General features: G+C 51.4%; 1 pseudogene; it reads right to left on the bottom strand.

Moving 5' to 3' along the window:
• Positions 1 to 367: 367 nt before the first annotated feature.
• Positions 368 to 25,393, bottom strand: part of LOC120381592 — a 153,435-nt pseudogene continuing 128,409 nt past the window's right edge.

Below are 25,393 nucleotides of genomic sequence, written 5' to 3'. Positions count from 1 at the left end.
TGTCTTATTACATCAGGAAAGTGAACTCAAGCTAGCTAACTCCACGGCAACCACAGTGATGAGACCCAGGTAGATTTTATCTCAACGTAGCTGGTTGAAGACACCCCCCATCTCCCCCACCTGGGGTGATGACATTCCTGGTAGAAAAGACACCTCCCATGACTCGCAGGACAATGGAGTTGATACAAAGGACCACAGGATCCACCCCAAAGACGGGCGAGCTTCAAAAGTGGGCAACTCATGTGTGGGAGCTGAGGGACTACAATGTGCAAAAGATGCAAACAGTCTTAACACTCACTACCTGGGAACTGTCAAAAGAATTAAAGAAAAAAATCTCCTGACAGCTCTAGAGAAGGTTTTTATGACGCTTATCTCCTTTACGGATTCTCTGATGTTTAGAAAGGCCTGAGCTCCGAGAGAAGCTTTTCCCGCACTCACTGCATTCATAGGGTTTCTCTCCTGTGTGGACTCTCTGGTGAGAGATAAGAGAGAAGAGGTGAGTGAAACTTTTCTCGCACTCACTGCATTCATAGGGTCTCTCTCCTGTGTGGATCCTCTGATGCATAGTAAGGTTTGAGCTCCGAGAGAAGCTTTTTCCACACTTGCAACATTCATGGGGTCTCTCTCCTGTGTGGACTCTCTGGTGAGAGATAAGGGAGGAGAAGTGACTGAAACTTTTCCCGCACTCACGGCATTCATAAGGTCTCTCTCCTGTGTGGACCCTCTGATGCCTAGTAAGGTTTGAGCTTCGGGTGAAGTTTTTCCCGCACTCACAGCATTCGTAGGGTTGCTCTCCCGTGTGCGTTGTCTGATGAGAGATAAGGGCTGATCTCTGAGTGAAGCTTTTCCCGCACTTGCAGCATTCGTAGGGTCGCTCTTCTGTGTGGATTCTCTGATGAGAGTTAAGGGTATATCTCTGAGTGAAGCTTTTCCCGCACTCACGGCATTCATAGGGTTTGTCTCCTCTGTGTATTCGCTGATGCCTACTAAGGGCTGAGGTACGATTGAAGCTTTTCCCACACTCACAGCATTTGTAAGGTGTCTCTTTCGTGTGGATTATCTCATGTCGAATAAGGGCTGAGTGGTAGTGGAAGTTTTTCCCACACTCACTACACGTAGTCTCTCGCTCCGTGAGGATTTTCTCCTGGGACGTAGTTTCCTTGAGGTCCCTGTGAGTTCCTGACAATTAATGGGTTCATCCACTCTCTCCTCTGAGTGGTTTCCCTGCTCTCTCTCTGGTCTGGGGTAATTTTCACCAGCTTTTCCCTGCTCATGGGGGCTGGACACACTCCCTTTGGCTCTTCGCAGTAATTCCCCATGCGCTTCGGCGAGCTCAGCATCTTCCTGGTGAGGATTCTGCTCCTCGCTCTCTAGAAGAGAGGAGAAATCTCAGAATTGGGGATGGAAAGGCAGAGAACAAACCCAAGTAAGTGCTGGAGAGACAGAAAATAAAAATCAGGGACTGAACCCCCCCCCCCCAAACTCTTCCCCACAGGGGACAGTGGAGGGGATCAATTCTGCTCCCCACCCAGGACCGGCCTTTAGGGGGGGCCGTACGGGTGCCCCACCCAAGGGGGTGCCGGGCGCAAGGTTTGGATTCCCACCAGGTAGATGCATATTCGTTCACCTAAAGGTGACGTGTCAGGTGTCTGTCGAGGAACTAGTTAGGTAGGTCTTAGGTAGCTCTTAAAAGCTTTGCCAGTCCAGCTCTATTGTTTAAGGCTGTGAAAAAGTGCACACACGCACACCATCCAACATGGCTCTGCTGGCCAAAGCTCAATTACAGATACAGCTATAGCGGCAAAAGCATCCATTTTTTAAAACAGGAAACTAAATGCTCATAAGCTACATTAATGCAGAGTTAAGGTTGCCCAGTGCTGTCTCCTGCCTTGCACCATATGGACGGTGAGTAAACTTTAACCTCTGCAGACCAGGAAAAGTTAATGTAAACTTTCCCCCAACCCTTAACCCTGTAGCTAGCCAGAACCAGTGAGAATGGTTCTGTGTGGGCCGTGCAAAGGTTAACCAACTGCCAAAGGGACTCAGGTATTCAGCTCAATGCAGCAGTAACGGGATGAATTCTATGGTCTGTGGTATAAAGGACGTCAGAGTAGACGACCTAATAGTCACATCTGGCCTTAAATCTATGAACCTATAATCGACCCGAGGAAAGACTAAGACTAAGACATTGTCTGTGCTGTGCTCACAGGTGTGAATCTCAGCACCTATCCGCATGCCTCCAGCTGTGTGCACTGGGCCAGCTGTAGCTGTGTGCACTGGGCCAGCTGTAGCTGTGTGCACTGGGCCAGCTGTAGCTGTGACTGGCTGATGGAGGGATTGGTTGCAGCAGCTGGGCAGAGCTGTGCCTGTGCTATGCAGAGAGGTGCATGTGAAACTTGGGGGGCAATTCTGCCTCATTTCCGTGCTGAGTGTTGTAGGCTTGGTCAGCAAAGGTGCCCAAGGGTGTGTTCTTGCCATGGGGGTTGTCAGCACCCTGGTGGCATATGTTCGAGTGATCTGTGGGGCTTAGTGAGGGGTAAGTGAAGGCAGTGACTCAAAAGGAAAACTCAGGTTGAGGGCAAGGGGGTAGTAACACTGTGCAAGTCTCAGATGGCCTGGGTGCAGGAGGTTCAGTACTGGAGAGCAGGCCAGGGGGAGGAAGCTTCTGTTTGCTATGATGGAGTTGAACCCAAATATTATCTTAGCAAAGAGAAGAACATGTTAGACATTCTGCTGCACTGCTCTGTTCCCAGAGCGCTGTGTAACAGGGGAGGGGAGAGGGCTAGTGTGGGTGTCTCTGGCATGTCGGGGGTGATGCTGAAACAGGGCAGAGCAGAGGTGGCACTGGGGGACTGGCATGAACCTTAACGCTGCATTTCTCCTTCTAAAAACCGAGGGAACAGGAATCCTTACCCAGCGAGGTCACATTCTCATAGTTCTCCTGCATGACGGCTCTGCAGAGGGCTCTCTGAGTGGGGTCCAGCAGAGCCCCCTCTCCCCTGGTGAAATACACAGTCACCTCCTCGAAGGTCACCGGCCCTTGAAAGAGCAAGAGCCCAACACTCAGTACCTGCTGCCCCACTCACAACCCCACTATTCAGGGAGGAAAGGAGCCAATCAAATGGAAGCTCTGAGAGAGTCAGCAGAGTCCTATCCCCACACTGCTGAGAGCAGCCAGGAGACATCTGGGTGAGGGGACGAAGTGAGAGCCCCTTGTCTCTCCCAGCAGATCCACCACAGACCTACTAGCCAGAGGCTGATACAGGAGATGGAGCCCCCAGTAGGGTCCAGGCACAGCCCCATGGTAGAGAACCCAACGCCCTCCCCACTGCCAGCAGCTGGATGTGAGGGCCGGGACATCTTCCTACACCTCCTGCTGGGTGCCCCCTTTCCATGTCACACCAGCCCCTGGCTAGCAGGCTGAGGGTTCAGCACTGGAAGTCTGGTCAGTTTTCCCAGCCCCGCCCAGGGAGTTGCTTTGTCTGTTTCCTGTTTCACAAATTATGGAATTTTCTCCCCCAACACCCAAGTGTTTGTTCTGAGGATCTAGGCCCATGTTAACAAGTCCCAGTAGGTTTGTCACACTCTGTCCCCAATCCTATCCTCACCCAGGGTATTCCCTGCCCCCCTCCAGACCTAACTCCCCAGAAGTTGCCACCTCTTCAGTATTTCCTGCCCCTCCCCCTCCAGCAGGAACCCACCAGCAACCCCCCAATAACCCCTACCTGAGCTGGCTCCACTACAGCCATTTCTCCTGTCCCATGGGAGGCTGGGACGAGCTGGAGCGAGAGGTGGGCATCATTGTGCAGCCTGGCAGGGCGAGAAGGGCAGTTGTGGAGGATTCAGAACAGGCTTTAGTTCATTTCACATCACGATTCCCCCAGGCCCTTTCCCTGGGGACAGAGATTGTAGATTCTGCCAGGCTGGGAACAGGCTCAGTCCCCACAGTGCAGCACAGACCTGGCCCCTGGCCCCTCCTGTCCCCCTTGTGCTCCCCCCAGCAGCAGGAACCAACCAAGACATTTTGAAGCCCTCCCAGCAACAGGGTGTGAACCAAACCCTGGACCAGACCAGACCCAAAGGAGCCCCCTTGGGGGGGGTCCCCCTGACACTGCCCCCAGGGCAGCGCACTCCTGCCGCAGGGGGAACAGGGAGAGTCCGGGGCTGGTTCTTCCTCTCTCTGCTCCTCACCTCGGTCACAGGGAAGTGACCCTGGGCAGGGAGGCTGCTGTGTGTGTCGGGGGGGGGGGGGGGACAGAGATCTGGGAACCTGCCCCCCCCTCTAATTTCTCCTCCCCCCCCCTCTCCCGTCCCCTCCCTCCCTCCCTGCCCCGGGCTGGGAGCCGGGGTCACCGCCCCGTTCCCGGGGTCTCTCCCCGCGGCTGCCCCGCTCCGCCCGTGCGGGGAAGGGGGCACCAGGCGGGGGACCCGCTTCACCCCCCCCGGTCCCGGGCACAGCAGAGCCGGGGGCGGCTCAGACTCGCTGCGGGAAGGATCCTCCCGGCCTCAGCGCGGCAGCAGCTCCGGGCCCCGGGGCAGCGATGGGGCACCGCGCAGAGCCGGGACCTGCCCCGCCCCGGGCTCCGTCACCGGGAGCCTCAGCAGAGCCCGGGCGGGGCCCAGCTGGAGAAAGCTCCGCCCCCCCCCGGCCGGGCCCCCCCGCACAGACCCGACCCCCCCCCGGGGAGCAGCAGCGGCTCAGCCCGGGCCCGGCTCACGCGGAGGCGGCAGCAGCAGCTTTGTTCTCCCGCCCCCAGCGGGGCTCGCACGGAGCATGCGCAGTTTCACTTGCTGAAACCCTCCCTTCCCTGGGCTGCGGAGAGAGCGGAAGCGCCCCCAGGGCAGGCTGGGAGATGTAGTTCCTGACTCTCCCGGAAGCGGAAGTGACGTCGGCAGAGGAGACGGAGCCGGAGCCGGGCTGCGAAGGAGCGTTGCGTGCTGCGGCTCTGCCTGGCTCGCGCGGGGCCGTTGGAGCCTCTCCCGGGCCGGAGAAGGGTTGGTGCCGGTGGGGCTCTGGGCATGCGCAGATCGCGGCGGGAGAGCCCTTCATTAACCCTGTTGTCCCTGCTGGGGGGTGAGACCGGGCTGGGGCGGGCGGGAAATGTCGGTGCAGCCCGGACATGGTCGGGGGGGGGCAGGTGACCCCCGAGGAGCGGGGAGAGAAGGGGGGGGCTGAGATCCCCTCGGCTTTACCGCTGCCCTCCCGTGGGGACCCCCTCCTCCCCGTCCTGCCCCTTTCTCCCTAGAGAGCCACGAGCAGCGCCCAGGGTGACCCCCCTCCCCCAAACCCTGATAAGGTCCCTGTGCCCCCCCCCGTTTGTGCCCCATTTTCTCTCCCCTTCGCCAGTGGCCAGTTCAGGTCTCAGGTTTGGGGGGTTTCCCCCATTCCCACCTGCAGGGATTTGTCCTTGTGCGGGTGGGAAATGGTTCCCCCGAGGGATTCCTGAGCTGGGCAGAGGGTGAATGGGCAGAGGCTGGGGGGGCCCTGAGACAGGGACACCTCTGGGCTGGGCTGGGGGGGCCACTCTCTGCTGGCAACGGGGCCTGGGAAGGGCCAGGAAGGGGAGGGAGGAGCAAGTGTCCCCCATGGAGAGGGTCCAGCCCCAGGTTTCCCCTCCCAGCTACTTCCCCTCCCCCACCCTGCCCAACCCAGCAGCCCCCACCCACTGCTTGCTAGTCACATTCCCAGACCCCACTGCCAGCCCCTCGCCACTGATAGTGACTTTGTGACTCCAGCCCCATTCCTGTCCCCTGTGACAAGGCATCACCCAGGGCTCCCTGCCGGCCATGTGAGTGTGGGGCAAGAAGAATCCCTCCCATTCTGTTGTTGATTGAATAACCTTGTATAATCCCCTCAAATTTCCCATCTTTTCCTTTCAACTGTTAAATGGTGACACAAAATCTCCCAGATGTTGGTGCTTCTCTCTTATATTGGCAAATATTTAGTTTGTGCCCCATTTTCTCCTCAGTTCTGAAATACCGAGATCTAATGCTCAAAAATCTTCCCGCTTTTCTCCCCAGGTGTGTGACTGAGATCAGGGCTCTTATCGTACTGAGCGTGGGCCTGTTCTGACAGCTGCTGCAGAGACCCCAACTGAGATCTGGGTCCTGTTCTGCCAGGCACTGAAGAGACCCCAGGTGAGATCAGACCCCACATTGTGCCAGGTAAAACTGAGACCTGGACCGAGATCATACACCCCCCCTTGTGCTACGCAGCGCATGACTGTGACCCAAACCGCTGCCTCCATTGTGCTGGGCATTTCAGAGACCTCGACTGAGATCTGTGTCCCCATTCGGTCTGGCCCTGCACTGACCCCGACCCAGATCATGTCGCACCACTGTACTGGGCACTGCACAGACCCTGACAGAGATCCTGCTCCCACATTTTGCCAGTTGCTGCAGGGGCCCTAAACAAAATCCGGGATCCTGTAATGCTGGGAGTTGCAGAGTCCCTGACTGAGGTCAGGCCCCTGTTGCACAGGGCTCTGCACAGACACCGAGATCGGGGTCCCCATTGTGACAGGTGCTGAACAGACAACAAGGGTATCTCTACCCTGCCACTAAAACCCCCAGCTGGCCCATGCCAGGTGACTCAGGCTCACAGGCTCAGGCGAAGGGGCTGTTTAATTGCAGTGTAGATGTCTGGGCTCGGGCTGGGGCCAGGCTGTAGGACCCTGCGAGGTGGGAGGGTGCCAGAGCTTGGGCTGCAGCCCCAGCCGGAACATGGACACCAGAATTAAACAGCCCCACAGCCTGAGCCGTGTGAGCCCAAGTCAGCGGGCACGGGCCAGCTGCCGGTGTCTGACTGCAGTGTGGACATGCCCACAGGGACAGAGGCCTTGCCACAAAAAGCTCAAAGGCTAAATAGGCCAATGGTGGGAGGCGACTCTCCATTTTACAGATGGGGAAACTGAAGCTCAGAGAGCTGAAGTAATTTGCTCAAGTTTTCATGGAGAATTTGGGGCAAAACTGGGAACTTAACCCAGATTGTTTGAATTCTTGCCTCTCCCCTTAACCCCAAGCCCAGCGTGTGTGTGTACAGCGTTGTTTTGGTCTGTGTTTGCATTGAATTGACTTCCAAGGGAGGCTGTGGAATTTCCTTCATTGGAGGTTTATAAGACCAGGTTAGAGATACACCAGTCTGGGAATGTCTAGGGGAACTTGATGTTAGGGGGATTATTCCTTCACCCTCTCACTTCCCTGGTCCTTCTCGCATGAACAGAGAGCAGCATTACCTGTAGTCCAAAGGCGCAAACAATTCGATGTTTATTGGGGTGAACTTCCAGCAAGCATGATTCCAGTTTCCTTCCTTAGTGTCCCCCTTCCCAGCTCTGACACCACAGAGCCTTGCCTGTGTCCCTGTCCCTGTTCCCATCCCCTGTTCCCATTTCCCCCTGTAGCAAAACATGATCCCAATTCCCCCAGTCCCTGTTCCCATTCCCCCCCCCCCTTTACTTCCTGATTGACTGCAGACTATATAATAAAACCTGAGTTTTGCTTAGCTATTTCTTAACCAGTCATTTTACTGAAATTTAACTATTCAATCCTAACATATTGTAACATGGTTATTTAACCAATTACGGTATATTCCACCACCTTCATTGGTTTACACCCAACAAAATTAATTGTACAGCAGACAGAAACAATCACAGAACCAGACAGAGACCATACAAATAAACATACAAAACAATACAGAAGTGAGGATTTCACAACTACATTTATACAGACATAAGGGTTTTCCAGCTGTGTCTATTGATAAGTGAGTTCTTGCCAGACAGGACGCTATCAAACCAGGTTTCCTTTTACATCTTCTAGGCTCTTCTCTTTCTCTGGACGTGATAGAAATATCAGGGCAGGGTTGTATTCCTAATAGCCCAATAGCACCTTATTTCAATGTGACAAGTTTGGAATGTGAGGATGTGACCAGACACTTCCCAGCGTATGGCTGCCTAACTACATCTTGGCTGAAGGCCTTAGCCTGTCGCAGTAAGAGAAGGCCATTCCACAGACAGTGATCTTTGATTCCTTCTTTTATACCTCTGTAACTAGCTAAGTGATAAGAATACACCTACATTCTTAAAGTACAGGCCTTTGCAGACAGGCCTGAATATCTATATCCTAACACTTGGTTCTGCCTCAGCATAGGGGGCTGGAGTAGATGACCTCTCAAGATCCCTTCCAGGCGTACATTGAAATAATTCTCTTTTGTGCTGTGTCCTGTTCTACGCTGAGCTGTTTTGCATGGTGCCATTTGGAACTGTGATTGCCCCATGTTGTGTTGCATAGTTTTATGGTGCATTGTTTTGCCTCAGCTTGTTTGGTGTCTGTGTTGTGTTGATTTGAGTTGACCTATTTTGCATTGTGTACTTTTGTCCTAAGGCGTGTTAGTTTGCATTGTGTTGCTTTCTTCTCCTTAGTATTGTGTCTTTTATGCTGTGCAATGTAGGTTTTTGTTTTATTGTTGTTGTTTTTTGAATGGCCTGACATCATGTTGTCGTGCGGTTTTTCTCTGTATGTTGTTTTATACGTATATATTGCATGGCATCCTAGACATGTAGGGCTAGATGGGACCTCAAGATGTCATCAAGTCCAGCTCTCTCTGCCGAGGCAGGACCAAGTATCTGTAGATTATCTCTGACAGAGCTTTGTCCTCCTTGTTCTTAAAAACTTCCAGGGACAGAGACTCCCCAGCCCCCCTTGTAAGACTATTCCAGAGCTGACCTGTCTTAGCTCTGGGGACACCCACACAGATTGTAGTGGTGAGCAGCTCTGGAGAGAGAGGAGACCCCAGTGAGTGGGCAGCTGGGTAAAGAGACTAAAGTTGGGAGGAGAAACATTGACGTGTCCAAGGTTACCCAGGCTGTCCGTGACCGAGCTCGAAATAGATCCCAGTTCTATTGCCACCGTACTGCTGTTTTGGGCACTAAAGGTCTCTGCCACCCTGGTGTTTTAGGCACTTGTGCAAACCCTTAGTACAGACAGAATTTACACTAGTGCACTCTGATTGGCACTGGTGCACCATGTCCCTGTTTGAAGGCTTGCAGGAGATGGGGGACGGGGGGCAGTGACCTCACAGAGGCCTGGGGCTGGCTGAACAGTGCAGCTGGTAAGGGAGGGGCAGCAGTGAGTGCTGGAGGTACGAGCCAGGAGCACAGTCCCACAGGACTGGACACTGACTTCTCCTGACCCAGGGGACACCCCCCAGCTGTGTGCAGGGACCGCAGCTGAGCTGCCTGCCAAGACAGCCTGTGCATCCATGGACAAACCACCTCTTCCTGCAGCCTAATACAAAGGAGTCTGGGGACCTTCCCAAGCTGCGGGTGACGGGACTCTGGCATTACCGGGGTCTGTTCCTGGCTCTGTCACTGACCTGCTTGGTGACCTGGGGGAAGTCACAGCCCCTCTGTGTTTTCCTCCTCCCTGTTGTCTACTTGGATTGTGATCTCTTTGGAGCGAGGACTGTCCGTCTCTGTCTGTGCAGAGCCCAGCAGAATGGGGGTGCTGATCTCAATCAGGGTCTCTGCCATGTGCAGCAGGATGGGGCCCTGAGCTCCATCAGTGTATGTGCAACGCAAGGCACAGTTGATAGACTCACAGACTTTAAGGCCAGAAGGTAGAGGTGTATTTCAGATGAGGTCTCATCAGTGCCTTGTATAACAGTACTAAGCCTTTCATGTGTCTGCTGGAAATACCTCACCTGATGTATCCTAGGACTGCATTAACCTATTTCACGGCTGCATCACATTGGCAGCTCATAATTATCCTGTGATCAACCAATACACCCAGGTCTTTCTCCTCCTCTGTCACTTCCAATTGACAAATCACCGGCCAGGGCCTGCAGTCTGTCAGGATAGGTGTGCTGGGTTGTATTTAGGAATCTGAAAATAAAAGGTGAAGACGGCTGGGTCACAATATCCAATGAAATCTTGCAAACAATTATACAAATGGACCCTACTTCTGTTAAAACAACATGGTATTAATACTGATTCAAAACTGACATTAAAATTAGGAGAGAAACGCATGAGAAATGAACTGACACCTACTTACCATTTCTTAATGCCTACAATTTTGACACTCCCTCACAGCATCTTTTTTTCAAAGCGATGCACAGCACACAGTCAAGTTAATGAATGAAAGCACACCCATTATTGACTGCTTTGTGCTGCATGAGCATCTGATTAAGCACCTAATTACAACTGTACCGCTGTAAGTGGAAATGCATCAACCCAGCTTAGCTCCAAGGTGTTTAGATGTGAATGAAAAGTTTCCAAGGCTTTGGCTACACTGGGAGAGCTCTCCCAGCGCTGCCGTACTCCACCTCCCTGTGGGGATTAATGTACAGCGCTGGGGCTCTGATCACACTGGCGCTTTGCAGCGCCGCAATTTGCAGCGCTGGAGAGGGTGTTTTTTCACACCCTGCTGCAGCACTGCAAATTTGCAAGTGTAGCCAAAGCCCAAATGGGTCACTTGCTGGAGGATTCTCTGCAGCTTGAGGGCTTCAAACCACAATTTGAAGACTTCAGTAACTCAGACGTAGGTTAGGGGTTTGTTATAGAAGTGGATGGGTAGGATTCTATGGCCTGCTTTGTGCAGGAGGTCAGACTAGATGATCATAATGGTCCCTTCTGACCTTTAAAGTCTGAGGGCTTGGCTACACTTACAAGTTGCAGCGCTGGTGGAGGCTTTCCAGCGCTGCAATTAACACCCCGTCCACACTTGCAGGGCACAACCAGCGCTGCAACTCCCTGGTTGCAGCGCTGGCTGAAAACCCATCCCGGCAGGGGTATAAGGAGTGCAGCGCTGGTGACACCAGCGCTGCTCAGCAGGTGTGGACACTCACCAGCGCTTTACCTGTCCTCCAGGGAATAAGGAGCTATCCCAGAATTCCTGTTCAGCCACTCTGCACATCAGTTTGCACTCTACTGCTCTTGCCTCAGGTGACCCGCCCTTTAAATGCCCCGGGAAATTTAAAAATCTCCTTCCTGTTTGCTGCAGCCAGGTGTGGAGTGCAATCAGTTAATCAGTTACATGCCTCCACGCGGCAAACGAGCCCCAGCATGGAGCACAGGTGAATTGCAGGACCTCATCAGTGTTTGGGGTGAGGCATCTGTTCAGGCACAGCTGCGCTCCGGCCGTAGGAATTACGATATCTTTGAGCAGATATCAAGGGCCATGCTGGATAGGGGCCATGAACGGGACGCACTACAATGCAGGGTGAAAGTTAAAGAGCTGCGGAGTGCCTATTACAAAGCCCGCGAGGGTAATCGCCGATCCGGAGCTGCTCCCACGACCTGCCGTTTTTACAGGGAGATGGACAAGATACTTGGGGGTGACCCCACTGCCAATCCCAGGGTAACGATGGACACTTCTGAGCAGGCTGGGGGACAGGAGGAGGAGGAGGCTGCGGGGGGGGGAGAGGAAACCGCGAGTGAAGCTCCTGGGATGGGGGAAGAAACCGCAGATTCCCTGGAGGCATGCAGCCAGGAGCTCTTCTCAAGCCAGGAGGAAAGTACCCAATCGCAGCAGCCAGCAGTTGCAGAAGGACAAGCAGAGGAGCGGGGTACCGGTAAGCGGCTTTTATTTTCTGGGTGGAAATGTTTCTGGAGAGGAAGGGGGGTTATGGATGCATGCATGGCAGCGTCTAGATGTGGAATAGCCCGTTGATGTGGTCTATCACGTCGCGGTAATCTGCTTCAGTTATCTCAGCAAAAGCTTCATCCAGAGCGTGGGCAATATGCCTGCGCAGGTTTATAGGCAGAGCCACTGTGTCCCTTGTCCCAGTGACGGTGACGCGTCCGCCACTCTTCGGCCAGTGGGGGGGGGACCATTTCTGAACACAGGCACGCCGCATAGGGTCCCGGGCGGAATCCACATTGCTCTAAAAGAGCCCCCCGCTGTTCCCTAGTGACTCGCAGTAGGGAAACATCTTCCAGGATTAAGTCCTGTGAAAAATGTTGGGAGACTCTTTAGTGAAGAGATAGGGAGATAAGATCACCCTGCATCTGCATCTTCACTCAACCCTCTAGCACTCCAGATTACCCAAGCAACCAGCTCCCTCTCACTCAAGCCCCTCTTCTCCCTATATAAGTAAACACTCCTCACTCACCATTTCGTGGCTTCTGTTGTGTTTTCCTTTTGGGATAAAGAATGCAAGTGAGAACTTGCAAGTGAGAACTCCCTCAGTGTAACAATTCATGTCTGGAGATAGTGGATACAATGCTGCCCGTGTTAAATGTTGTCATTTCTGTGTCTACAGTGACCTTGAGTACTGGACTGCCCAGATGTTCAACATCACAGAGGCTTCAAAATTTGAGAAAAATCCCGAAAGAGCAAAGAGGACATGCTGAAAACTGTTCTTCAGCACTCTGCTACAGAGAGAAAAGAATTGAAGGAGTGGCGAGAGAAAGAAAGCAGGACCCGCAAGAGAAATGCAGTGGCCAAGAGGAAAGCACGGAGCGGCTGCTAAGCATCCTGGAGCGCCAAGCGGAGTCTATAGAGTCACTCGTTGCCATGCAAGCAGAGCACTACCGTGCTACTCCCCCACCCGCCCCGTCCTTTGTGCCTTGTGCCCCAATGTCAGCTCCAACCACCTTTCCCCAGCATCCAGGCTCTTACCACCACCAGCTGCCTCCAACACCTGTACGTTCCCCAACCAGCCCTGATACCTACCACCACCCTTACCCTCTGCATTCAACCCCAATCACCATGCAGTATATGAACCCTGAAGTGCAGGATTCATTAAACAGCAATCCAGACATGGCATATGCAAACTTGTGACTGTACAGTTCACCAACCCACACCATTGCCCTCTTGTGTTAATGAAATGTTGTGTGTCTGTCTGTCTGTCAAGGACGTTTTTCTTTTCAATAAAACAATTCTTGGCTTTGAAAACAGTCTTTATTATAGCAGATAGTGAAAGATACCTTAGCCCAGTAAAGAAAGAGGCACTGCAAATCATATTATTATTATGGATAATAGAATAACAGTGTAAGCAGTGCAATTCACTCCCATGCAAGGCAGCAAACATTACTGTTGGCTTTCAGCCTCAAATTCTTCCCTCAAGGCATCCCTAATCCTTGAAGCCCTGTGCTGGGCCTCTCTATTAGCCCTGCTCTCTGGCTGTGCATATTCAGCCTCCAGGACTTGAACCTCGGTGGTCCATGCCTCACTGAATGTTTCACCCTTCCTTCACAAATATTATGGAGGGTACAGCAAGCGCTTATAACCGCGGGATGCTGCTTTCCCCCAAGTCTAGCTTCCCATACAAACATCTCCAGCGAGCCTTTAAACGCCCAAAAGCACACTCCACAGTCATTCTGCACCGGCTCAGCCTGTAGTTGAACCGGTCCTTGCTCCTGTCAAGCTTCCCTGTATAGGGTTTCATGAGCCAAGGCAGTAACGGGTATCGGGGTCTCCAAGGATCACAGTGGGCATTTCGACATCCCCTACTGTGATCTTCCTGTCTGGGAAAAAGTCCTGCCTGCATCTTCCTGAACAGGCCACTGTTCCGAAAGATGCGTGCATCATGCACCTTTCCAGGCCAGCCTGTGTAAATGTCAATGAAACGCCTGCGGTGATCCACAAGCGCCTGGAGAACCATAGAGAAATACCCCTTACGATTAACGTACTCTGATGCCAGGTGGGGGGGGGCAGAATAGGAATATGCGTCCCATCTATCGCCCCTCCACAGTTAGGGAAACCCATTTGTGCAAAGCCATCCACAATGTCCTGCACGCTCCCCAGAGTCACGGTCTTTCTTAGCAGGATGCGATTAATTGCCTTGCAAACTTGCATCAAAACGATTCCCACGGTCGACTTTCCCACACCAAACTGGTTCCTGACCGACCGGTAGCTGTCTGGATTTGCCATCTTCCAGATTGCAATAGCCACCCGCTTTTCCACCGTCAGGGCAGCTCTCAATCTTGTGTCCTTGCGCCGCAGAGTGGGGGCGAGCTCAGCACACAGTCCCATGAAAGTGGCTTTTCTCATACGAAAGTTCTGCAGCCACTGCTCATCATCCCAGACTTCCATGACGATGTGATCCCACCACTCAGTGCTTGTTTCCCGAGCCAAAAGCGGCGTTCAACGGTGCTGAGCATTTCCGTGAATGCCGCAAGCACTGTAGTGTCACACGCGGCAGACAAATCCATATTGATATCATCGTCGGACTCCTCACTGTCACTTTGGAGCTGAAGGAATAGCTCGACTGCCAAACGTGTTGTGCTGGTGACACTCATCAGCAGAGTCCTCAGCAGATCGGGCTCCATTTGCCACAGAAATCGCGATTCACAGAGAGTAACAGAAAGACACTCACAATGGCGCCAAACGCTGCCGGAAAGAGTGAATGCTGGGATGTGAAGCGATGCACCACGGGGCGCTGGCAAACAGGAAGCGGAATGACCCGCACACTTCCTTCCCCTTCCCACAATACTCAGCGCCAAAATGGGACGAGGTGCTCTGTGGGATAGCTGCCCACAATGCACCTCTCAATACAGCGCTGGAAAGTGCTGCAAGTGTGGCCACACTGCAGCGCTGGTAGCTGTCAGTGTGGCCACACTCCAGCGCTGGCCCTTACACAGCTGCATGAGCAGCGCTGTAACTCCCAGCGCTGCAACTTGTAAGTGTAGCCAAGCCCTGAGTCTACATGGCAGAATGGTTAATGAAGAAAATACACTGAAATGCCTCTACGCAGTCCTGTTGACTTCTTCTCCTAAACCTCCCATGAGTTCTGGCCTCTTGGTCAACTCAGCTCCCAGTCCCCCATCAGCTGTGCCCTCTCCCAACCTAACCCATTTCTACTGCAATTCTTCACCCTCCTCGTCCAGGCAGGGGGTTGGCGCTGCAGCCCCTAAGGTACCTGCGTTAATCACTGTCTCTCATACTGGGGCTATTTAGATTTCAGGGAACGATTCAAAATTACTGACGCTGGGAGGTGGGAGAGAGGAGAGGCTGAGAGAGCGTTTGCTCTAACAGCCATGTTCAACTCTGATAGCCTCCATGTTACCTCATCCTCCCCCATGTGTCTCTGCTTATGTCAGTGTCACCTGATCATAATGCCACTGGCTTCAGCAGAGCTCCTAGACAGGAGCTACATCACGAGGGGGTTACACTACTGAGAGTGAAATACATCACAGGGAGGGTGTAATTATTCTGAAGTGAAACATTCCCGTCTAGGAAGCGAAAGAATTCAAGTACTTCATTACTTAAAATTATGCTTGACAGGATTGGATTTTTATTAATAAATTGCAGTAAATGTTAATTTCACTGTACACACACACACAAATGAAAAAATATTTATATAGGTAATGTACAGAAATGCTTCTGGAGAAAGTGGGGTTTGATTTAAGGATATTTACACTGTATATTTTGGGTGTGACATTGACAATTTCTCTTTGAACAGTTCTATGATTTGGCTTTTGGACTCTCAACAGTTAAATAATTGTCTGACGACCCCCATAACTTCCCACAGCTCTGAACATTGAAATTGTAAACATTGAAAAAAGGGCTTAAAAATAAATATCGCTATCTGTTGAAATTACAAGAAAGAAATAGACACAATGAATTTTGTCAAACCCACTTAACAGCAATTGCAATATGCTAGGGGATGGAAATTCACAACTAAGGCACCAACCTTAATTCTGCCCTGTAGTGACACCAGGCAATTGCCATAGGGCTACGAATTAGGCATTTTAGTGTATATCGTTCCAGGTTACAAATCGGTATGATCTAAAGACACATGAGATCTTTTCCTCAGGAAATCACCGTCACTGGGTTGTTTCTCTTAGTGGTAATTCCCAGAAGTGAACAGATTAATAACATTTTATCAGTTATGAAGTGGCCATTTCAGATTTCTGGGGAGCATCTGTTATTTTGCACTAGGTCTTTGGAGAGACGGAATCTTGGTTTCATTTTAACTTCTCCATGCTCAGCAGCTTCTGGAATTTGGTTCAAAGTATTTACATGTTTCCTGCCCTGTTCTTAAAGTGCTGCTTTAGAAAGTGGGGAAGGGCAGGAACTGACTGCAGGATCCGTAGCTGAGTCCCTTAGATATTTATAGCTCATCGGAAGGAGGATGGGGATTGGTGGGTGTCTGGGGATTTAATAATAAACACACAAATATCATTGTTCTTAGTGAATTTTCATCTTCTAATTCCCATAACCCACTAATGATCACTGGCTGCCCCCGGCAGTCTGGGGAGGGAGAACTAGTCAACTCCTGTGGCCAGTGTGGAACCGAAGGCACAAGGAGCTCTCAGTGGCTGGCTCAAAGTCACCCAGAGTGAATTTCACTTCACTGGATAAAGCCCTAGTTGCTGAGCTCTGCAGAGGGGTGGGGAGGTGAGTTCCATCCCCCATTCTTGAGCAATTCTCACCCTGATCTCAGACACTACCCCACCTTCCCCTGCAGTAATGGACCCACTTGATGCTGCCAGAGCCATCTGCCATGCGAGCTAGAGAGGACAGAGGCCCAGCTCTAGAACTGCTCCCCCTGCCCACAGCTCCCAAGCTGTGCTAGATTGCCCTGACTTTCCAATCTGCAGATCAGTCCGGCTGTCCCCAGCCCGTGCACCCACCACACACAATCTTTGTGACAACAAACATCCCAGGATTGGGAAAGACCATCTGGGGCTGGCTGCAGTCTCCCGTTGCTGCTGTGAGGGGAATGGGGTGGTCCCTCACAGAGGATACAAACATACCCAGGGGCAGAAGGGAAATGTAGTTTCTTTCAGGGGTTTAAAATGTTTGGTTTAGAGTCCTGAGCTCTGTCTTCCTGTTTGTCTCCTCCTGCCACTTTCAGATCTCTTGGAGAGACAAGGTGGGGGAGGTAATTTTTTTAGAACCAATTAAAAATACCTCTTTGCTGTCCTGGGACCAACATGGGTACAACAACTTTCCCCATTGTACCCCCTCCCCATCACACCTCCCTCTCAGCTGAGACTGTCCCATGTGATAGGGAAATAAGGGTTCAGTCCTGTCGCTGGATTGGGTCTTGCCAGCACTAATGGGAGTGAAAGCCTGTGTGCATTAATGACAGCAGCAGCTCTGGGACTCGACACATAGGGAGAAGAGATGGGAGCGAGCAGGTTGTGTTTGTGCCAGGTGTGAGTTACTCATGCGGGAATTCTGCACCGCTGCGTACACACAGAATTCACGTCCAGCGCAGAATTTCTTTTTTTTGGCTTGAAGAAGATACGTTCTGCCTGAGAAGTGCTACAGTTCTGCCTTTCACCCACCAGAGGCCCCTGTGGCACCAGAACAGGCAGCAGCCAGCTGGGTTCATCTTGGTGGTAATTTGTTGCCCCGAGCTATACCCCAAAGGGAAGAGAGTTAGTGGGTGCAACTGGGGAGAGTCCTGAGACACGGCTGCCGCTGGGGTGGGGACAGGGTGGTCATTCTCGCCTCGCAAGAGGGTGTGGAAAGGGCACAGGAGGAGCAAGTGTCCCCTATGGAGACTGCCCTGCCCCAGGTTATCCAGTCCCAGATGCTTCTTCCCCCACCATGCCCCAAACCTCTTCACCTCTCCAGCCATCAGTTGCCAGGCGTCCCTCGCTGCGAGCCCTTCCTGACTGCAGAGACCCTATGAGCCAGTCGTGTGTCAGGGCTCAGCCCTCTGGCTGTGTCCTCAGAGCACTTTCTTCCTCTCTCGGGGCACCGTGCCACAGGGCCCCACAAATCTACATTGCTCAGGCTTTGGCTTCAGCCCCGGGTGGGGGCTCAGGGCCCTGGACTTCAGCCCCATGCACTGGGACTGGAGCTTTCTGCCCTGGGCCTCAGTGAGTCTAATGCTGCCCTTGCTTGGCCCCTGCCCTGAAACCTGCTAGTGGCCCCCAGGGGGCCCAGGACCCCTAGTTGAGAACCACTGCCTTACCCCACGAATCACAGCAATGTTCAGGTTACTGCCAGTCATAGAATCATAGAATCTCAGGGCTGGAAGGAACCTCAGGAGGTGTCTAGTCCAACTCCCTGCTCAAAGCAGGACCAATCCCCAACTAAATCATCCCAGCCAGGGCTTTGTCAAGCCTGACCTCATGCCAAAGGACCAGTCACTTACTGAGGTCAATTGAATCTTAGATCTCACAACAAAGACAATACTTGTAGCCAGTCCTGTAATAACCTGTATTAAGATTTATTTAAAAGGAAAGGAGAGTTTACAAAATTAAAGCTGGTAATCCTATAGATGCAGACGAGTTACAGTCTTAAATTTCAAAAGGTAATAGAAGCTTCTATAATAAGCCAGCTCTGCATATTCTTTAGGACTAACCCAGGCTAAGCAGCTGGGGATCTCGTGCTTATGCCTAGAAACTTTGCCCCCCCCCCCTCCCCCCGAGTCCAAGCAGCATACAGATCATCAGTTCCTTCTGTATGGGGTTTTTCATCCCCTTCCTGCCATGTGCTCTGAGCTGCAAAGTCAGCTAATGTGAAGTCAAGAGCACAACAACAGTGTTTTGTCATCTTTAACATCCCATAATAGTCTATCTGGTGTGGATGGACCTTTCCTGCCAGGCAGGGTGTAATGCATTCCGTTGCCAATCAGCACTTCACCTAGGTAAAGTCTCTCTCCTGTCTGGTGATTTACAGAGCCACAATGCAACTAGTCAGATATTAACCCAGGGAGCAACTCACAAGCATTTAATAAAGTGTAAGCGCATTCTTATAATCCTAATACCTAATACTAACACAGGTGAGTCAGACTGATTCCAGCGATGAGTTTGTCCCTGTTCAATGAAGACATGGGGGCTTTTGCAAGAGCTAACACCTCATCTGCCAGTGTCACAGGCAGGCTAGGCAGGGATGGTGTCTCTAGCCTCTGTTTCCCAGAAGCTGGGAATGGGTGACGGGGTGGATCATTTGATGGTTACCTGTTCTGTTCATTCCCTCTGAAGCACCTGGCATTGGCCACTGAGCTAGATGGACCATTGGTCTGATGCAGTGGGCAGCTCTTATGTTCTTATGTTCACAGTCTGTATGAGGAGTATCTACTCATTGGGACTCACTGGGGAGCCACAGAAAGGAACAAGATGTGCTGAGGCAAGAAGGCCTCAGTGCCCCTGGGGTCACACTTGCCAGAGGCTAAAACTAGGCCCAGCCCATGAAGGGGGCACTGCCAGAGACTGGATACAGGCTGGACGTCAAACAGCTTTGTAAACCTGAGAGAGCTGCCTTGGGGACAGTGACAGGGAGAATCCCCAGAGTGACTCCTTTGATTCTGCTCGTCTCTGGCCTTTGGTTCATAGAATCATAGAACTGGAAGGGACCTCGAGAGGTCATCTAGGCCAGTCCCCTGCACTCAAGGCAGGACTCAGTATTATCTAGACAATCCCTGACAGGTGTTTGTCCAGCCTGCTCTTAAATATCCCCAGTGATGGAGATTCCACAACCTCCTGGGCAATTTATTCCAGTGCTTAACCACTCTGACAGTTAGGAAGTTCTTTTCTTAATCTCCATCCTAAACCGCCTTTGCTGCAATTTAAATCCATTGCTTCTTGTCCTATCCTCAGAGGTTAAGAAGAACAATTTTTCTCCGGCATCTTTGTAACAACCTTTTCTGTACTTGAAAACTGTGATCGTGTCCCCTGAGTCTTCCCCAGTTTTTTCAATCTTCCTCATAGGTCATGTTTTCTAGATCTTTAATCATTTTTGTTGCTCTTCTCTGAACTTTCTCTAATTTGTCCACATCTTTCTTGAAATGTGGCCCCAGAACTGGACACACTACTCCAGTTGAGACCTAATCAGTGCGGAGTAGAGCAGAAGAATTTCTTCTCGTGTCTTGCTTACAATACTCCTGCTAATACAGCTCAGAATTGTACTTGCTTTTTGCAACAGTGTAACACTGTTGACTCATATTTAGCTTGTGATCCACTGTGACTCCCAGATCCATTTCTGCAGTGCTCCTTCCTGGACAGTCATTTCCTGTCTTGTATGTGTGTAACTGATTGTTCCTTCCTAAGTGGAGTACTTTGGGTTTGTCCTTATTGAATTTCATCCTGTTTACTTCAGACCATTTCTCCAGTTTGTCCAGATAATTTTGAATTTTAATCCTATCCTCCAAAGCACTTGCAACCCCTCCCAGCTTGGTATCACCCGCAAACTTGATAAGTGTAACAGAGAGACTCTGCTGCTGGGAGGGTTTCACCATTTGTCAGAGGGTTGCACCCTGGTAGGAGGGGGCTAGGCCTGTACTAGGATAAGGTCACTCTGTGCTTCACAGTGTGGTAGAACCTAGAATGTCCATTAGCAGGGAAAATGCTGGGGGGAATCGACATGTGGAAAGGACAGAAGCCCTGTCTGAATTCTCTCACCTTGTCCTTCTCGCCCTGGCAGGGTGCAGAATAACATCCACATTTCGCCCCAAATCATCCCCTCCTCTCAGCAGGAAGGAAATGGCTGCAGTGGAGCTGGCTCAGGTAAGGGATTCCCAGGGAGCTGGTGGTGGGTTCTGCTTGGAGGGAGAGAAGCAGTAAACGTATAGGATGGTGGGAGCCAGTGATGAGCTGCCAAAATATTAACAACAGGTTCCCTTGTCCTCACCTCACGAGGGGGTCATGCCCCCCCAGGGGTCGTGCCCCATCCAACCCCCCATGCTCCTTGACACCCCCCCGGGGACCCCTGACCCATCCCCTCGTCCCCTGACTGCCCCTGCCGCCCCATCAAACCCCTCCTCTCATTCTTGGTGCCCCCTAGAACTCCTGTCCCATCCAACCACCCCTTCTCTCTGTCCCTGACTGCCCCCAGCACCTCATCCAACCCCTGCTCCTTCCTGACTGCCCCCCGGGACCCTTGCCCCCATTCACCCCCCTTGTACCCTGCCCTCTGACTGCCCCGACCCCTATCCACTCCCCACAACCCACCGAACACCCCCTCCCTGCCCCCTTACCACACTGCCTGGGGCCAGGACCGGGTCCGCTCTGCCGGGACTGCGAATGGGCCGCAGGACCCGACTCCCCGATCCAGGCTGGAGCCGCTCGGCCGGGACCGCGGCCAGCTCTGCCAGGACTACGACTGGCACCACAGGACCCGACTCCCCGATCCGGGCTGGAGCCGCTCAGCCGGGACCGGTGCTGCAGAGCCCGTGCTGGGCCAGATCAGAGCCGCTCAGCCGGGACCAGCCCGAGCCAGGGGTGCTTGGCCGGGGCCAGGGGGAGCCGCTCAGGTGGAGCCGGACTGGGCCGCGCGCGCTGTCCCCCCTCCCCGGCCCGGCTTACCTGCCTGCTGCTTGTTTCAGGCTTCCCGCAAACATTTGATTCGTGGGAAGCAGGGGAGGGGGAGGAGAAGGAGGGCGGAGCGTTCACAGGAGAGGGGGAGGCGAGCTGGGGCCGGGGGCCGGGTGGACAGCTGCCCGAGCCTTTGTTAAATTTAAAAGCTTTTTTAGAACTGGTTGTCCTGGAACAACCGGTTCTAAAAAGTCTTCTAAATTTAACAACCAGTTCATGCGAACCAGCTGGAGCTCACCACTGGTGGGAGGCAGGAAATATCTTGGGTGGAGAAAGGGAGGGGACAGGATGTGACAAACCTGCTGAGACTTGTGTAATGTAGGGTGTGATGGGTTGTCACCCCAGGGTGCAGTCTGGGGGGCTTCTGGGAACCGCTGTGCCCTCTAACCCTCAAGCTGGGCTGGCCCTTCTCACACTGCTTTGCTGAAGATTCAGCCAGCCTCTCCAGGGCCTGTTATCACCCAACACGACAGCAGGTGGCGCCATGCATCCAACTAAGCTACCTGAGTGCTTTACCTGAGCCACTCAAGGAGAGAGAGACAACAGCTAATTTCCCAGCGATAAGTGTTAGCAAACAGATCAAAGCAGATTACTTAGCAAATAACCAACAACTCAAACCAAGCCTAACATACTAGATGGATAGAATTTGAATTAGCAGTTTCTCACCCTGACTGATGCTATAAGCGGTCCACCAGGTTTCCATACAGAAGGTAGAAATCCCTTTACCCTGGGACCAGCACATCCCCCAGTTCAGTCTTTGTTCCTCAGGTGCTTTCAGGAGTTCTCTTGTGTGGGGAATGAAGCCAAGAGATGATGTCACACCCACCTTATGTAGCTTTTCCATATGGCAGGAACCCTTTGTTCTAAACTCAGTTCCCAGTCCAGTTTGTGGAAAAATACAGGTACCAAAATGAAGTTCATTGTCATGTGGTCTGGTCACATGTCTTTGTTGCTGAACCATCAGCACTGTCCGGCTTCTTCACTGTTGTACCTGAAAGGCTCATTGTGGGTGTTACTCAGAGTAAGCACATTTGAAAGACAGATACAGAGTCAATATCCATAACTTCAGATACAAACATGATCCATGCACACAGGTAGGATAATCATATTCAGCAAATCATAACTTTTCCAGTGACACCGCACGTGACTCATCTTGTACAAAATGCCTCATGTCCTAATCATATTATAATCCTGCCACTATGCTGAATATGGGCTGTAGTGTCAGATAGCTCCTAATGTCAAGGCACAGGTGTTGGGAATGGAACTTGCCCTCTTTGTGGAACAGGAAATAACCCCCCAGCCAGGGCTGGGAAAACTTCCCAGACTCCCAGTGCTGGAGCCTGAACCTACTGACACTTCATTAGTTACCCCCACCCCCAATCTTTGTGGCAACTGCAAACGTTATCGGTGATGATTTTATATTCTCTTCCAGGTCATGGATAAGAACGTTAAATAGCACAGGGCCAAGATCCAATCTTACGGGAACCCCCTAGAAAGAAATCCACTCAACCATGGTTACCTATTTAAAATCCCAGTTTTTAATCTATTTAATGTATGCCGTGTGTATTTTGTACCTTTCTAGTCAAAATATTGTGCTGAAGCAACTCATATGCCTACGTATATTACATCAGTACTATTAGCTGCAACCAAACCTTTGATCTCATCCAGTAAGGATATACAGTTAGTTTGATAGGATCTATTGTGTCTACACCTTTTTAATGGGTACTAATTATATTACCCTCTTTTCTTTATTAATGAAATCCAGTATCGGCTGCTCCATTCTCTTGCCCAGTATCGATGTCAGACTGACACACTTGTCATTAGCTGCGTCATCTCTTTGATAGTTTTTAAATATTGGCACAGCATTAGCTTTATTCCAGTCTTCTGGAATTTCCCAAGTGTTCCAAGTCCTAATTAAAGTCAACATTAACAGTCCACCACACTCCTCCAGCAGGTCTTTCAGAACTCTAGTTCTCTGGACCCACTGATTTAAACACATCTAACTTTAATAGCTGCTGTTTAACATCCTCATGAGTTACTTCTGGAATGGAAAGACTGTCAGCGTCAACATCTTATGATATGAGTTACATCATCTGTTTTTCTCCAAATCCAGGAGAGAAATGTTTATTGAACACTTTTACCTCTTCTGCATGTTTGTTGATTATTCTGCCATTTCCATCTAGTAATGTAGCACTACCATTGTTAGGATTAATTTTGTACTTTTAAAACTTCCTTCTTATTTTCATTGGTTGATCATTGATTTCTGTTAGCTTCCCTTGCCAACTTTCTACAATTCTGACCTTCTAACTTAGATTCTTTACTATTGACTTCCCTTTTCTTCCATATATTTTATTTGAGAGTGTTGGGATTCCTACCAGGAGCCACCAGCAAGGTCCAGAGACAGCCCCATCTCCTATATTAAGCTCTGGCTAGTAGGTATATGATAAATGTGATGACCCTGCCTCCGTCTGTCAGCTGGGAGACACAAAGGTTCTCTCTTTCTACCCTCTGATGCTACCTGGCTGTTCTAGGCAAGGTGAGGTGGGACTCTGTTAACATGTGCCTCCCGGAGCTTCCATTTACCTGGTGCTACTGTTCTGTGAGTAGTGGGGTTGTGAGTGGGGCAGCAGGTACTGAGTGTTGGACTCTTGCTCTTTCAGGGGCCGGTGACCTTCGAGGAGGTGGCTGTGTATTTCACAAAGGAGGAATGGGCTCTGCTGGACCCCACTCAGAGAGCCCTCTACAGGGATGTCATGCAGGAGAACTATAAGACGGTGACCTCACTGGGTAAGGAGTCCTGTCCCTGGGTTATTAGAAGCTGTGGGGTCTCTAAAGAACCTGAGCAGTAATAACTTTATACCTTTATTCATCATCCAAGTTTTGACAAGTTTCTTTGTCCCCCGTTTTTTTCCTTGTCTCCCATAGACTAGCAGGCAGCAGGGAGGGATAAGGTAATGAGAGACGAGAAGGGAACACAAGAAGCTCCCAAGGTGCCGGAGGTGGTGCCAGCTGCCAGTAATGGGAAGAAGGAGAGGGGAGTGTGGAGGAAGGGCACCCAGGAAGTGGGCTGGGTGGATCAGTGGGAGGGAGGAGAGGTTTGGGGATCTAGAGCTGTGGGGGATCCCAGACCTTTAACCCTGAATCCGTACCCAAACCTCAGGTAAATCCCAGACTTCAGCATAACCACTCTCACAAAGCCTCAACTTAATATAAGGCCCTGAACTGTAGCAAGCTTAGGCCACGTTTACTAAATCGTATCACTAAATTGACCACGGCTAGATCAATCTCAGTGTGTCAATCCCGGCTGTAGTGTCGACCTGCCCTTAATAACCCATTTATCTATGTTCACCTCCTTGCCCCTCCATGCATGGTCCAAGCTAATAAGCAATACTCTGATTATGACATCTTACCTCTAGCGAGTATGAAATTGCCCACAAGACGTGAGACTGGGTCATAGATTGTAAAATCAGGTCGGGGTCAAGAAGAGTGAGAGTTTGGAGAGAGTCTTGTCCCCCCTCTCCCCATCTGCAGCAGCCACGAGCTGTCTTCCCTCCAGGCTCCTTGGATCTCTGAGCCTGTCCCTCCTGAGGCTGCGTGGCCCAGTTCTTGTTTCTGACCTTCTCCTTTTCCGGAAGAATGAGAGGCTGTTGCTCCTGAATGTTAGTGTGTAATTCCCCAGCCTTCTCCTCCCACTGGGGGAGTTTAATTCTCCCTCCCGTTACCCCTGAGTCACTAGATTTCCTAATTCCCCAAAATGTGCTTTTGCGATGTCATAGTTCTGGGGTAGCGAAGCCTTTGACCTGCCTCCATGGTCTGCTCACGGAATGGCCCCTCAGGTATCAGGCCTGTAGCCAGCCCCTCTCTATGGGCAGGGACCCACATGCCTCTCCTTTTTGACCATTGTGTGAAGATTGCAGCTTGTCCTCCACTGTGTTTGCTGGACTAATGTCCAGTTCCTGTGCTTTGCTTTCTCTCCAGGGGCTGTGAGCAGTGTGTGTGTGAAAGAGATAGTGGGGTCTATCCATTCCCCCATTCTATGTCTGTCTTGTGTATTTAGATTGTAAATTCTTCAGGGCATGGGCCAGCTACTATTCTGTGTTTGTACTTTGCCTAGCACAATGGGGACCCACTGTTAGTTGCTCCTTAGCACTAAGGTAATGAATATGATTTATAATCATAAT

The sequence above is a fragment of the Mauremys reevesii genome, linkage group 14, assembly GCF_016161935.1.
Source record: "Mauremys reevesii isolate NIE-2019 linkage group 14, ASM1616193v1, whole genome shotgun sequence".
Classification (NCBI taxonomy): Eukaryota; Metazoa; Chordata; order Testudines; family Geoemydidae; genus Mauremys; species Mauremys reevesii.
The sequence above is the reverse complement of the archived record's forward strand: the minus strand, read 5'-3'. Positions and strand labels throughout refer to the sequence as shown.